Source organism: Notamacropus eugenii, chromosome 2, assembly GCF_028372415.1.
Source record: "Notamacropus eugenii isolate mMacEug1 chromosome 2, mMacEug1.pri_v2, whole genome shotgun sequence".
Taxonomy (NCBI): domain Eukaryota; kingdom Metazoa; phylum Chordata; class Mammalia; order Diprotodontia; family Macropodidae; genus Notamacropus; species Notamacropus eugenii.
Genome location: NC_092873.1, coordinates 382551918 through 382564484, shown reverse-complemented (window position 1 = coordinate 382564484; position 12567 = coordinate 382551918). Strand labels below are relative to the sequence as shown.

At 38.8% G+C, this 12567-nt stretch overlaps 1 pseudogene; it reads left to right on the top strand.

Annotated features, from left to right (window-relative positions):
• The first annotated feature begins 10381 nt into the window (after positions 1-10381).
• LOC140528977 (cAMP-dependent protein kinase inhibitor gamma pseudogene) lies at positions 10382-11885 on the top strand (annotated as a pseudogene).
• The last annotated feature ends 682 nt before the right edge of the window (positions 11886-12567 follow it).

Sequence of the window (12567 nt, the reverse complement as noted above, 5' to 3'; positions counted from 1 at the left end):
GCATGCTATGCACATCCTGTTAAAGAAGCAATCGATTTAAAATGTGAAATGAGACATACATTTTTGGACATGGCCAGTGCTGGAATTTATTTCATTAAACTGTGCATATGTGATGAGAGTTCTATTTCTATTTTTTGAACTGTTCAAAGGGAGAATGGGAGAGAGAAAAAAATGCTTGTTATAATCAAAAGAAAAAAGTCTTGTTTTAACACTTTGTAATACAGCAAATCGAAAGTCTATTCTAAGTTCAGTTTATTTCCATACTTGGTTGATGTCTGTCAGATAAAAAAGATCCTTCACAAAGATATGTAGATCAAGGAAGTGTATTGTTCATTGCACTCACTAAATCATGAAATTCATTTTTCAGTCCCATCTAACAATTATGCAAAAGTATTCCTGAACTTTGGTGAGTAAATTTACATCTCTGATACTAATCAATTCTTTCAAACAAATCATCAAGTCTTGCATTTTAAAGGGTGTACCAAAAGTCTTAGTACAGTTTTATGCTTTAATAACTTCAGCAATATAGATACCACTTGTTTGTAATGCTACATATAGTGTATGTCCTGTTACATTCATAAAAACTTTAAAGATTAATTATGTAAATTTAAAAATATTTATATATTTCTTTTTAAAATTCAGCATAACTTTGTGTGATACATTGCTCTTGCAGATTTTCGAACTTTGTAAAACTTTTATTAGCTACTGCTCAGTTACAAAAAAGATTACATTTGTAATTCTAATCTTCAGATCATCCAAAGAATGAGGTTTGATGTATACAAGACAGTTTTAATGTGATTCTAGAAAAAAAGCCTAATGAAGATAAATCAGGTGATCAAGGTAGCCAAGCAAGAAGAGTTCCTTTACCTAGCCACTTGTCTGATAAACTGTCATCCAGAAATGGTTGAACATGTAATTCATAATGACAAAGTACTCCATCTTGTGAAAATTCAAATTTAAAGGTTATTATCAAAATTAATAAAACTAACTGTAAATGAAATGTAAATAAACTTTCAAATGATTTTTATAATAAGTCAGTAGCATTTATATTTCTGAAGTTTGTTGTTCATTCATGTCTGACATTTCATGACCCCAGTTGGGGTTTTCTTGGCAAAGATACTGGAGTGGTTTGTCATTTCCTTCTCCAACTCATTTTACAGATGAGAAAACTGAGACAAGCAAGGTCAAATGTCTTGTCCAAGATCATATAGTTTGTGTCTGAGGCCAGATATGAACTGAAAGGAAGATGGGTATTGCTGACTGTAGGTCTGGCACTCTATCCACTGCTCCATCTAGCTGCACCACTTCTGAAGCTATTAAAGCTTAAAACTACGCAAAGATTTTTGGGACATATTGTATCTAGCTATATCTATGTATAACCATAGCAATGGTGTTGGAGATAAATACAGTTATATAGATATATAAGAATAGATTATATAAATATAGATTATAATGATTGAGATAGAGATGTAGATAAAGACAGAGACAGCTACAAAGACATGGAAGTAAATGTAGACATAGATACAGTAAATATAGACTTAGAAAGAGAAGTAGATATAGACAGCTCTAAATGTAGGTGTAGGTATAGAGGTAGACATAGATATATGCAAAGACATAGACTAGCACAATGCCTGGTATGTAGTAGACATTGTGAAAATGGATACCTTGATATGTTTGAATCCCCAGTGATCCAGGCAACAGAGAAAGGCTGTATGAGGATTGGCTGTATTAGCTAAGATACAGAGTGGCTTGACATACCAAGAATCCTCTGTGATGACCAAAAGTAAATCCAGGTGTACATGCAGAAAATAAGCAACTCTAAAACCAATGAAGCTGTGAAGCAGACCTACAAGAGACATCCTTATCTTCAGAGACTCTCCTGGCTATTGGTTATGAGACTCTTGGACACATCCTGTTTAATAGTTTTTGGAGACATCCCCTAATCTTGTTGTCTGTGCTCAAGACTTGAATGGTAGACTACTTATCACTAAGAATGCCTTCTGATTTGTGGATCAAAGAGCCACAGATCTGGCACCTAGAATTCCTCATTCCCCCTGTTTCCTAGATCCCCCCCTTGGGAATGGGACTTCCTGCCTAGGATCTGCCCAAATTCCTGCCTTTTCCCCTTCCTTTGTTTAAAAAGTATAAATGCTTCATTCCATCCAACTACCCTTTCAACAAGCAAGAGCACTGACTCACTGTTGCAGCTTGAAAGCTGCTTCTTCTCAAGCAATAAATGCATTTATAATCTATGTAAACTGTGATCACTCTAGTTTTGGACCTGTGGTTTCTTCCATTTAACAGTTCACAGGGGTTTTTCTTTAACAACACTATATAAATGTTTATATCCTTCTTTTTCCCTTCTTACAATTTATTCTCCTTCATAACTTCTTCATCCAGCTATATATGCCAGTCTACATTTCCTGGAATTCCCTCTAACAATGTATATCTACACCTGTTGTGAAATTGCCTGGAGGCACTGACAGATTGAGTGACTTGCCCAGAATGACAGTATGTGTGAGAGGCAGGACTTCAATCAGGGTCTTCCTGACTCAGAAGTTCAGTGCCTACCCACTATGCTATACTGTTGTTCATGCATACTTGAGAACTTTAAAGAAAAGGAGAGAGAGGGGAGGAGAGGAGAGGAGAATTGGGGAGGGGAGGGGAGAGGACGGGAGAGGAGAGGAAGGGAAAGGAGGAAAGGAGAGGAGAGATGTAATAACTGGTTTGGATTTGTAAAAAAAAAAAAAAAAAAAAGGAACACTAATTGGAACCATTTATGTGTTCTTGAAACACAGACGAATAATAAGGAATCAGTCCTGGAGGAAGAAGAAGACTTGTCTGAGGTCATGGACATAGGAGGTAGAAAAGCCAGGAACTTTGTTTACACTGGGACTGAGGTTAATTGGCTGTTGGGTGAATGTAAACTCAAGGAGAAGGCTCACTCTAGCTGCTCGTCCAGAACATGCTTCATTTCTATCCACCAAGCAGAACCTCCTGAGACATTTTGTCCTCCCTCCCTCCTCTCTCTCACTAAACACCCCTACCCTACAACTTTCCATCCCTTGCTTTGGAAAGAGTAAGAAAATCAATATCAGCAGTTTCTGAAAAAGGCATTTTAAATGGATTATCCTGTTCTACTCAACATTTCTATGACTCCTTATGTGTTGTCTCCTGCTTTTAGAATGTAAGACCCTTGAAGTCAGAGACTGTCTCAGTTTATCTTTATATTTCCAGTACCTAGCACAATGCTCAGCACATCATAGATGCTTAATAAAATGTTTTTCCATTTACTGAGGCATTGAAAATCATGTATAATTAGCATGAATAACAATAACAGCTCATATCACTAAAGGTATATCGGATCAACTTCCTATGTGACCCTGAAGAAGTTATTTAACCTCTCTTGACACCTATAAAATGATGGGGATAAACAGATAGTAACTGGCCCCTTCTACCTCTAAATACCTGAGATCCTATAAACCTAATTGCTTGTCTCCAAATTGGAAAGGTATAAACAATGTTAAGAGAGAGTTGTAGTCCAAGTTAAAAAAGTACCTCGTCGCTATAATGAATTCAAGTCTATAAGTAGAGATAAATTCTAGAGTATTAAAAGAATTTAGACATATAATCTCATAGCCCCTGCTCATAAATAAAGAGGAGGGATGGAGTAATGGAGAATGACTTCAGGAGATAAAATGAGCAAATTTGCACTGCTCAAAAAAGAAGGGGAAAAAATATTGGATTAGGGATACAACCGCTGCTTAGCTTTACTTACATATTTGGTATAATTCTATAACAGATTAACAAAGAGACAGTTTATGAGCATTTGGAAAACAATGTGATAAAGACTAAAAGCCAATTCCATTTAATCATGTAAAGGGTGGTGCTAGTTGATTCACTTAATCAAGTCATCCCATCCCATTTAAAGTAAATAATAACATGCTCTGATGTCTAATTCAGGTGAAAACAAGCAATTAATAGCAATCATAGGCTTTAGTTACAATCAATCAATCAGTCATAGGCTTTAGATGGGAAAAGTACTTAGAACTGGGGTGACATAGAACAGGAAGAAGTTTTGGATAGACTTGAGGAAACTTGGTCATATCCTTGAGATCATTTTATAAGTTATCAAGCAAATTGAGAAGGGAGACTGATAGGATTGAAGTAAATGTGATTCCAATAAAATCCCTGACAAAGACGAGCCTGGAAAGAAGAAGAGACCTTTGTATTTAACGTGGTTTAAATCTCCTTCCCCCTTCTTCTCCCCTACTTTGGCCAGAGGAGCCCAAAGCTTCCCATAAACTTTGAAGGGTCTAGAAGATATTGGACTTCCCATCTTCCCATCAATGTCCTAGTAACATTCTTTGGTCAGTTCATTTCACAGCATTGTCTGTACTGGGAGCCAAGGATAGACTAAATAATAATAATAATAAAGTAACATTTAAATAGCACTTATTATGCACTAAGCACTTTACAATGATCTCATTTGATGCTCACAATAATCCTGAGAGGCAGATGCTATCACCATCACTTTACAGATGAGAAAACAGAAGCAAACAGAGGTTATGACACACAGCTAGTAAATGTCTCCAAATCTAGTATTCTATCTACTGTAGCATCTACCTGCTTCTACTACAGATATAGATTCAAAGCTTCACAAAGAATCCAGCCAAACAAAAACAAGGACAAAAGAACCCACCTACAGCCATATCTAAGGGGAATTGCTTAAGCATGCCATGAATGGGAGATGACTTTTAGAAACTGAGAGCTTTGAATTACCCATAACTTTACCGCATGTGCTTTCTAAGCTTGAGCCCACTTTTCCTGCTACAATACATTGTAGCAGAATGTATCACAGACTAAGGCAGGTGAAGGGAGAAAGGGGAGCAAGCAGAGAAGGGGTGTTTTATATCACTTATCCTTAGCAAATCTTCTTTCTAAAAGCAGGCAAATTAATAGGAGTTTCAATAATCTTAGAGAAAAGGGGGTTTGAACCAGCCTATTTTTGTATGGTCTATGAATTGAGAATTGCCTTTTACATTTTAAAATCAACTTTATTTAATTTTGTGTTTAAAAATATAAAAATCATTCTTAACTCATAGACTATATAAAAAGCCAGTGACCCAGATTTGGCCCATAAGTTATAATTTGCCAATTTCTAAAACAAACAAAGAGAATTGATCAAGGAAAAAAGATGTGGAAAAGTTAATCAAAGAAAATAATTCCTTGAAAATTATAATTATAAAATTAGAAGTGAAAACAAAGTCAAAATAATGAAAAAAATAGAAAAAAATATGAAATATCTAAGTGGAAAAATGACTGACCCAAAAACAGATTAAGGAAAGATAATTTAAGAATTATTTGGATTACCTGAGAGTCATAATAAAAACAAAATTTGAGCCATCATATTTCAAAAAATTATCAAGGAAAACTGCCCCAATATCTTAGAACTAGAGTGTAACATAAAATTCAAAGAATCTACCAATTACCTCCTGGAAGAGATCCCAAAATAACAACCAAATAACAGAGCTCCCAGATCAAGGAGGAAATATTAGAAACAGTTAGAAAGAAACAATTCAAATATCACAAAGTTACAGTCAGGACCACACAAGATCTAGTAGCTTCCATGTTAAAGGAGTAGAGGACTTGGAATATGTTATTCTGGAAGGCAAAGGAGCTAGGATTACAACAAAAAATAACCCCAACCCCCACAACTCTTTTCCCCTCTCTCTTCCATATCCTTTCTCCCTCTCCTCTCTGTCTCATCTGCCTCTCATCTTCTCTCAACACTTTCTGACCAGAGATGCTCAGATTATAACTGGGAAGTTCCCTGTGGGTGATGCACAACACTGACTGGAAACTCTGGCATGCTGGGGTTTAACTGAGTCTCCTCTGTCCTGGATCTGACCCTTGCCCCTTTCCCTGACCCTTCCTCCTTCACCATTCCTTTGAAGAGTTCTTCTGTCATCAGAAGCTTCTTCACGGGGACATGAGTGAAGGGTAAGAGTAAATAAGCGTTCAAAGAACTGAGAAATAGTGCTTCTGCCAACCCCACTCCCTATACCCACCACCTCCCATTTAGAGCTTGGGTTTGGAAAAATAAGATTAAGTTTCTTTCTCCTCCTACTAGAAGTTAGGAAATTCTTTCCAGCCTTGTTCTTTCAGTCCCAACCAATGGCCTGAATTGAGAAGCTGTGTAATTCTGAGACTCCAGAACAGCAGAACTGACCCTTTGGGGTCAACAATCAATCAATCAGTCAATCAGCAAACATTTATTAAAGGCCTACTATACGCCAAGCATTCTCCTAGGTCATGGGAATACAAGTATAAAGAGTGAAAGAATCTCCATTCAAAAGGAGCCTATAGCCTGGAAAGACTTATATGTTCTGATGCTGAGCAAAAGAAGCAGAACCAGGAGAACTTTGTGCACAGCAACGACCACAGTGTGCGAGAGTTTTTTCTGGTAGACTTGGATCTTTATAGCAATACAAGGACGTAAAAAAAAAATTTCCCAAAGGTCTTCTAAGGCAAAATGCCTTCCACATTCAGAGAAAGAACTATGGAATTCAATCGCAGACTGTAGCAGATCATTTTTGTGTGTGTGTGTGTATTATGTTTTGATTTGTTATATGATTTCTCCCATTTATTTTAGTTCATCTACACAGCATGACTATAGTGAAAATGTATTCAATAGGAATGTATGTGTAGATCCTATATAGAATTGTACGCCGTCTTGGGGAAGGAGGGGGATGTTGGGGGTTAAATAAGGGGGAAAAAATCTAAGTTTTATGGTAGTGGTTGTAGAACATTAAAAATAAAAAATAAAAAAATAAAAAAAGGAGCCTATACTCCAATGAAGAGGACAAGTACATATAAATGTGTGTGTATGTGTGTGTGTATACACATATATATGTATGTATATGTATATTTACATATAACATAAATATAAAGTTCATACAAACATATGCAAAAGAGTTAAATGTAAAATAGTTTGGAAGAGAGATACTTCTCTGCTACTGATGTGACTGTAGTTAACACAGATTATAAAGGACAAGCCAAGAAGCTGCTAGAATTAATGGAAAACAGCCTCAGAGTCTGACCTAGAAATGAAAGTAGATGTGGTTGAGGGTTTACAGCACAGAGGTTTGCCTCTAACAGGGGCAAAAAAGAGTACTCAGCAATGATCACTTTCAAAGGCTAGAATAATCTCCCAAATAATCTCCCAAGGCTTATCTTGGGAACAAATTTTAGAACTATTATTTACATGATCACAGAATCATAGGATGTACATCTGGAAAGGATGGGCATACAGTCATTTTACAAATGAGGAAACTGAGGCCCAGAGAGGGCAGGTAGGTGGCAGAGTGGATAGAGTACAGAGCCTGAGTCAGGAAGACTCATCTTTGCCAGTTCAAATCTGGCTCAGACACTTACTAGCTGTGTGGCCCTGGGCAAGTCACTTCACCCTGTTTGCTTCAGTTTCCTCATCTGTAAAATGACCTGGAGAAGGAAACGGCAAAGTAGTCCAGTATCTTTGCCAAGAAAATTTCAAATTGGGTCATAAAGGGTCAGAAATGACTAAACAAAAACAACCAAAAAAAGGCCCAAAGAAGGGAAATACCAATTTGAAATCATACAGAAAGTAAATGAAGAACCTATATTCTTATTCAGATTCTCTGAGTCTTTATTCCAATTCACTTACCATTCTGCTGGTGCTGCTGAGTTTGTTTTCTTTTTCCATTTGAGTTTGCAGGTTACCCCTAATAGTATTTGTAAAAAAAAAAAAAAAAAAAAAAAGAATCCAGTCCTAGACTTTATGCCTCACCAAACCACTTTAGTTTCCTGGAGATTTCAGATTCTTAAAACTGGTACAGGACACTTTAAAATTCGGCTGAAAGGAGAAAAGATTTCACCTTTAACTTTACTAAATTTCTCATCTCTGGGCACCAATTCAAGTCACTGAGCCTCTTGCTTGGTTTCCTAAGATCTGACATTGACCACACCTGATCCTTATCACTTTTCCCATTTCATCTGCTATGAGTGCTGTTGCCCCAAACCAGTTCTAGAACTTGCTCCCACCCTTTCTTCAATCCCCAATCACCACAAAGTCTAGGCCATAGAGGTGCTTTTTCTAAAGTTTATCTGTTCTTTTATCTCTCAATAATCATTATGCTTGGTTTTTCTTTTTGCACTGCACTCACTTCTTAATTAATAATATGAAACCAATTTTGATCATTACAGATGCTCTAAATTCTGTTATCTTTTAGTGTTATCTTCTATTCCATCATTGTAAATATTAAGTATATAATATTCTCCTGGCTCTGCTTCCTTCACTCTGCATCAGTTAGGACATACCTTCCTTATATTTCTCTGAATTCTTTGTATTAGTCTGACATCACTTTCATGATGCCATTGATCCTCTTTGAGAACAAAGAACAAATAATCAGAACAGGATAGTTTGCCTTGACCAGAGTCAACTGGAGACATTTTGCTGTGATATCTGTCTGCCGCTGTGTAACTGAACAATATGATATAATGGCAAAATGACTAACTGGGTTTGCCCAGAGATAGCTAATCTAATGAACTTTTCAGTTCTCTGGCTTAAAAGGAACTGCTAGATGAATAAAAGGAAATACTTTTCTAACTCTCCTTTCAGGATGATTCAAGATAAGGGGGGGTCTATAAATACCTCATCCCTTTGAGTAGGGAAGATTTGCCCAGCTGTCAGACAAACAGTAGAGAATCAGCCTTATATGGTATTGATTTCCTGAATGGTCCAATGACATCAAAACTTAAGAGTCTAGAGTTATAAATTATTCCAAGCACATGGGTTTTTCTCCCCCATGTGCTTCCCCGCTAGATTTATAGAAATGTGCATATTGGTGGGAGAATATGACCCAGATTTATATGTGGATTGTGATATATTTTCACATTTGTGCATTTGCTTTACTGAGTGACTATTTGTGCTGTTTTTATTTCTTTTGCCTTTCTTCTAAGTTAATATTGTGAGTGGCTGGTTGGTATAAATGGAAATGAGTCAGCAGAGCCTCAAAAGCTAAAAGAGTAAAGACGGGGATTGCCTTTCCCCACAGCAGGAACCTAGGACCCCAGGACCTCAAAAGAATTTAAAATGTAACCACATGGCGGTGGAACTTCTTTGGGAAACTAAATCTGCAAGTGCAAGAACAGGTTGGAGTAAAGAAGCCAACCTAGAGAGTTAGTATCTACAAGCCTAGGGTAGAAGGTGTGAGGTGCTCCCCACACCTATGGGCATTATACCACACAAAAACGACCAACCTGGAAAACAGGGTACACAGATAATCTAAGAATAAGAATTCTCCCAAGAGAATATGAAAGATTTTCTTAAATATCTGAATATATACTAAAATTTATAATAACTTTTAAAAAACACCTACCTAAAACTTTAGAATACAAACAACAAAGTATTTCTCCTTCAAATCCAGATTGCCACCAGAAAAATATACCTCACACTTAAAACTGCAAGGAATATACTGATTAAATTTTACAGTTTCAATAACAGACTGCAAATTGTCTAAGCAGTCAAGCGAAAGATATTTAAAAATTAAGGAGCACTGTTTTGAACTCAGGAGATCCAAGGGATCATGGGCCTTTTTCAAATGAATCAATCTAATGTAAGCTATCTCCATATAGATTCTGCCTAAGCAGTTTGTTTTGAGTGAAAGAGGACTGTGCAAGGTCACCAGCCTCACTTCTCCTCTGGAATCATCTGAATCCAGTGACCAAATATTCCTCAGGATGACTGAAGATGACTCAGGATGCAATGGGAGACCTTGGTCCCTTTAGGCCAAGGTCTTTTCAGGAACTCACTTAGGTCTCCCTCCCTCAAAACAAAGTCAAGTGCAAGTCATGTCATCATTTCTCTGATGGCATGGTCTTCTTCATCAACAAAGGACTAACACAGCAACAACCTAAGCAGTTAGCTGGTACAATGGATAGAGCCCTGGGCCTAGAGTTAGGAAGACCTGAGTTCAAATCCAGCCTCTTACACTTACTAGCTGTGTCACCCTTAAATAATGTCTGCCTCACTTTCCTTGACTGTAAAATGAGGATAATAATAGCACTTACCTCCCAGGGTTGTTGTGAGGATCAAAGGAGATAATATTTATAAAGCACTTAGCCCAGTCCCTGGCACATCATGGGTATTATATAAATGCTAACTATTATTATTAAGAGGTTTTGGCCATTATCTTCATAAGGTTTTCCTTCCAATTACCCCAGGAACATACATCTTCCTGGCTGACCCCTCAGCAGCATAAACACTTTTACCTGAATTCAAACTCAGATTATCCCAAGAGGCTTTGCATTGCAAGTTACACTATTTAAAACTTAAAGTGGGAGGCGGAGGAGGCCCCAGAGCCGCCGGGCGCCTGAGAAGCACAGGGGTGGGAGTCGGTTCCAGGCTCTGCCCAAGGGGCGCCCCCCGCCGACCCGAGTGCCCTCTCCCCGTCGGTCGGACTAAGCTAGTGCGGCCGGCCTGGAGGAGGAGGGGTTTAGGCTCAGCGGAGACGGATCTCCAAGCACCTGCGGGGACTGTTTGTAGTGGTTGGTCAGGAGCTGAAAATCTGAAGACGTGATGGGAAGAGAAGAGAACTAAGCCAGCCCTGCTCAGCAATGTTAGAGGCGTGATGGAGGTTGAATCCTCGTACACAGACTTCATCTCCTGTGACAGAACGGGCCGTAGGAATGCCGTCCCTGACATCCAGGATGACTCGGCGGCAGTGAGTGTGAGGAAGCTGACGGGGAACATGGGCGATCTGGCACTCCAAGGAGCAGAAGGGCAGACGGAGATAAGCACCTCAGACAAGGAAGCTGGTTCCAGGCCTGAGGGGAATGAGGGAACTACCACATCCTGAGAGCCGCCCTTGTCCCATTCCCTTTGCCCAGTGGCTAAAGGAAGAAGCAAGCAGCCTGGGCTTCCCAAGAGACAAACTTGGCAGCGTTCTCCCTGAGGACCACTTCCCTCCCCCTACAGTAACCCTTCTGGAAACAATGAAGCCATGTGGACCTCCCCAGACTTTCCTTTTCCTCCACCTCCCCCTACACACACACAGAGGAAGCCTGTACTCAGGGCAAGTTGGCCCTGCTATGAGGACCTCAGACTGAGGCTAGCCTCCCGAGGTGCCTTAAGAGCCCTACTCCAAGCCCACCAGCCTAGGAAACCCTGTCATTTTGTCTACCATGGACCTTCCCTTCTTCCAGGCCCACCTATTCTACTGTATTTGGCAATTCAAAAGATTATTTATTTGGTTTACACCTGTGGGGTATAAGAGGCTCCCTTTCTCTGGAGGACAGAGAGAAGCCAGGTCCCCTCCCACTCCCTCTTAGGGGAAACATCATCCTTCACGCTCACCCACTCTATCCACTTCATTAAATTTCCTGAGTGCCTACTCTGTGCAGGTCTCTGAAGGAAGCTAAAATGATGAATCAAACCTGGTGGCTGACCTTGGGGAGAGCCCTACCCTCAAGGCTGCTGATGGCTTCATGTCTGACCCTCAGGATCAAGGGAGAGATCCTTCCCAACCCATCTGGATTAGTTCCTTTTTACTCTTTTTAAACTTTGACTTTAAATATTTTGGGGGGGACAGGTAAGGAGAGGGGGAAAGACAGTGGTCTTTTGTTTCCATGGAAAGTGGGTGGTGAGGAAGCATGGGGGCAGGGGGTTAATCTAAACTCTTTGACCTGTGTAGCTCAGAGAGAATGATTCCTGACCTGTTCCAAACCCATTCTTAAGGGAATCATTTTGTTTCCCAATTTTACTAGGTTTTGTCTCCTTTCTACAGATACTTGATGCCTACCACTTGGAAAATAAATTCAGACCTTTTGTGTGAAAAAAAAAAAAACTTAAAGTGTTGTTTCTCAGGCTAAAAGTATTACCATTCGGTTTATGGTTGTTGCATAATACATGACAGTCATTGAAAAGATCCATCTTCTGCAGCCATTCCATGCATACAAAGTATTCCCTACAAACTTTCAGCTCATTTCTTTTCTTCCCAGTTTAACACATTCTGATACAAGCATCAATCATAACAAATTAATAAAATAATCACATGCTGGGCTTACATACAGGAAATGAATATAAGTTTGTTCACTCAAAAGCAGAAAGGTGTTGATTACAGTTAGCATGGATGGCTTAATATGCTACCTATAAACCCCTAGGGGAAAAAAGCCTTTTAAACTGGAATCTGTGTATGCAAGGTTGAACAGCATTTCTAACAGTCTGAGGTTCCAGTAGGTCCTTTCCTCAGCAGGCTTCAGGGCCATCTTTTTCCTTGATGGACTGAAATGGACAGATTCTAGGTCTGGTAATGAGATCTTTTATGTCTAACATCAAAGTCTTACAGAAACTGATGAACTCATTATATACAAAGATGTAAAGCTAGCGTGCTGTTTCATTATTTTGTCCCATCTTCCAATATTACATAGAGAGTGGATGAAACATTAAGAAAATGGTGTATGCCAATCAATTTCCTATCTGTCCAGTTATTTTCCATAGATTGTACAATTAGTAGGTAATTTCTCATC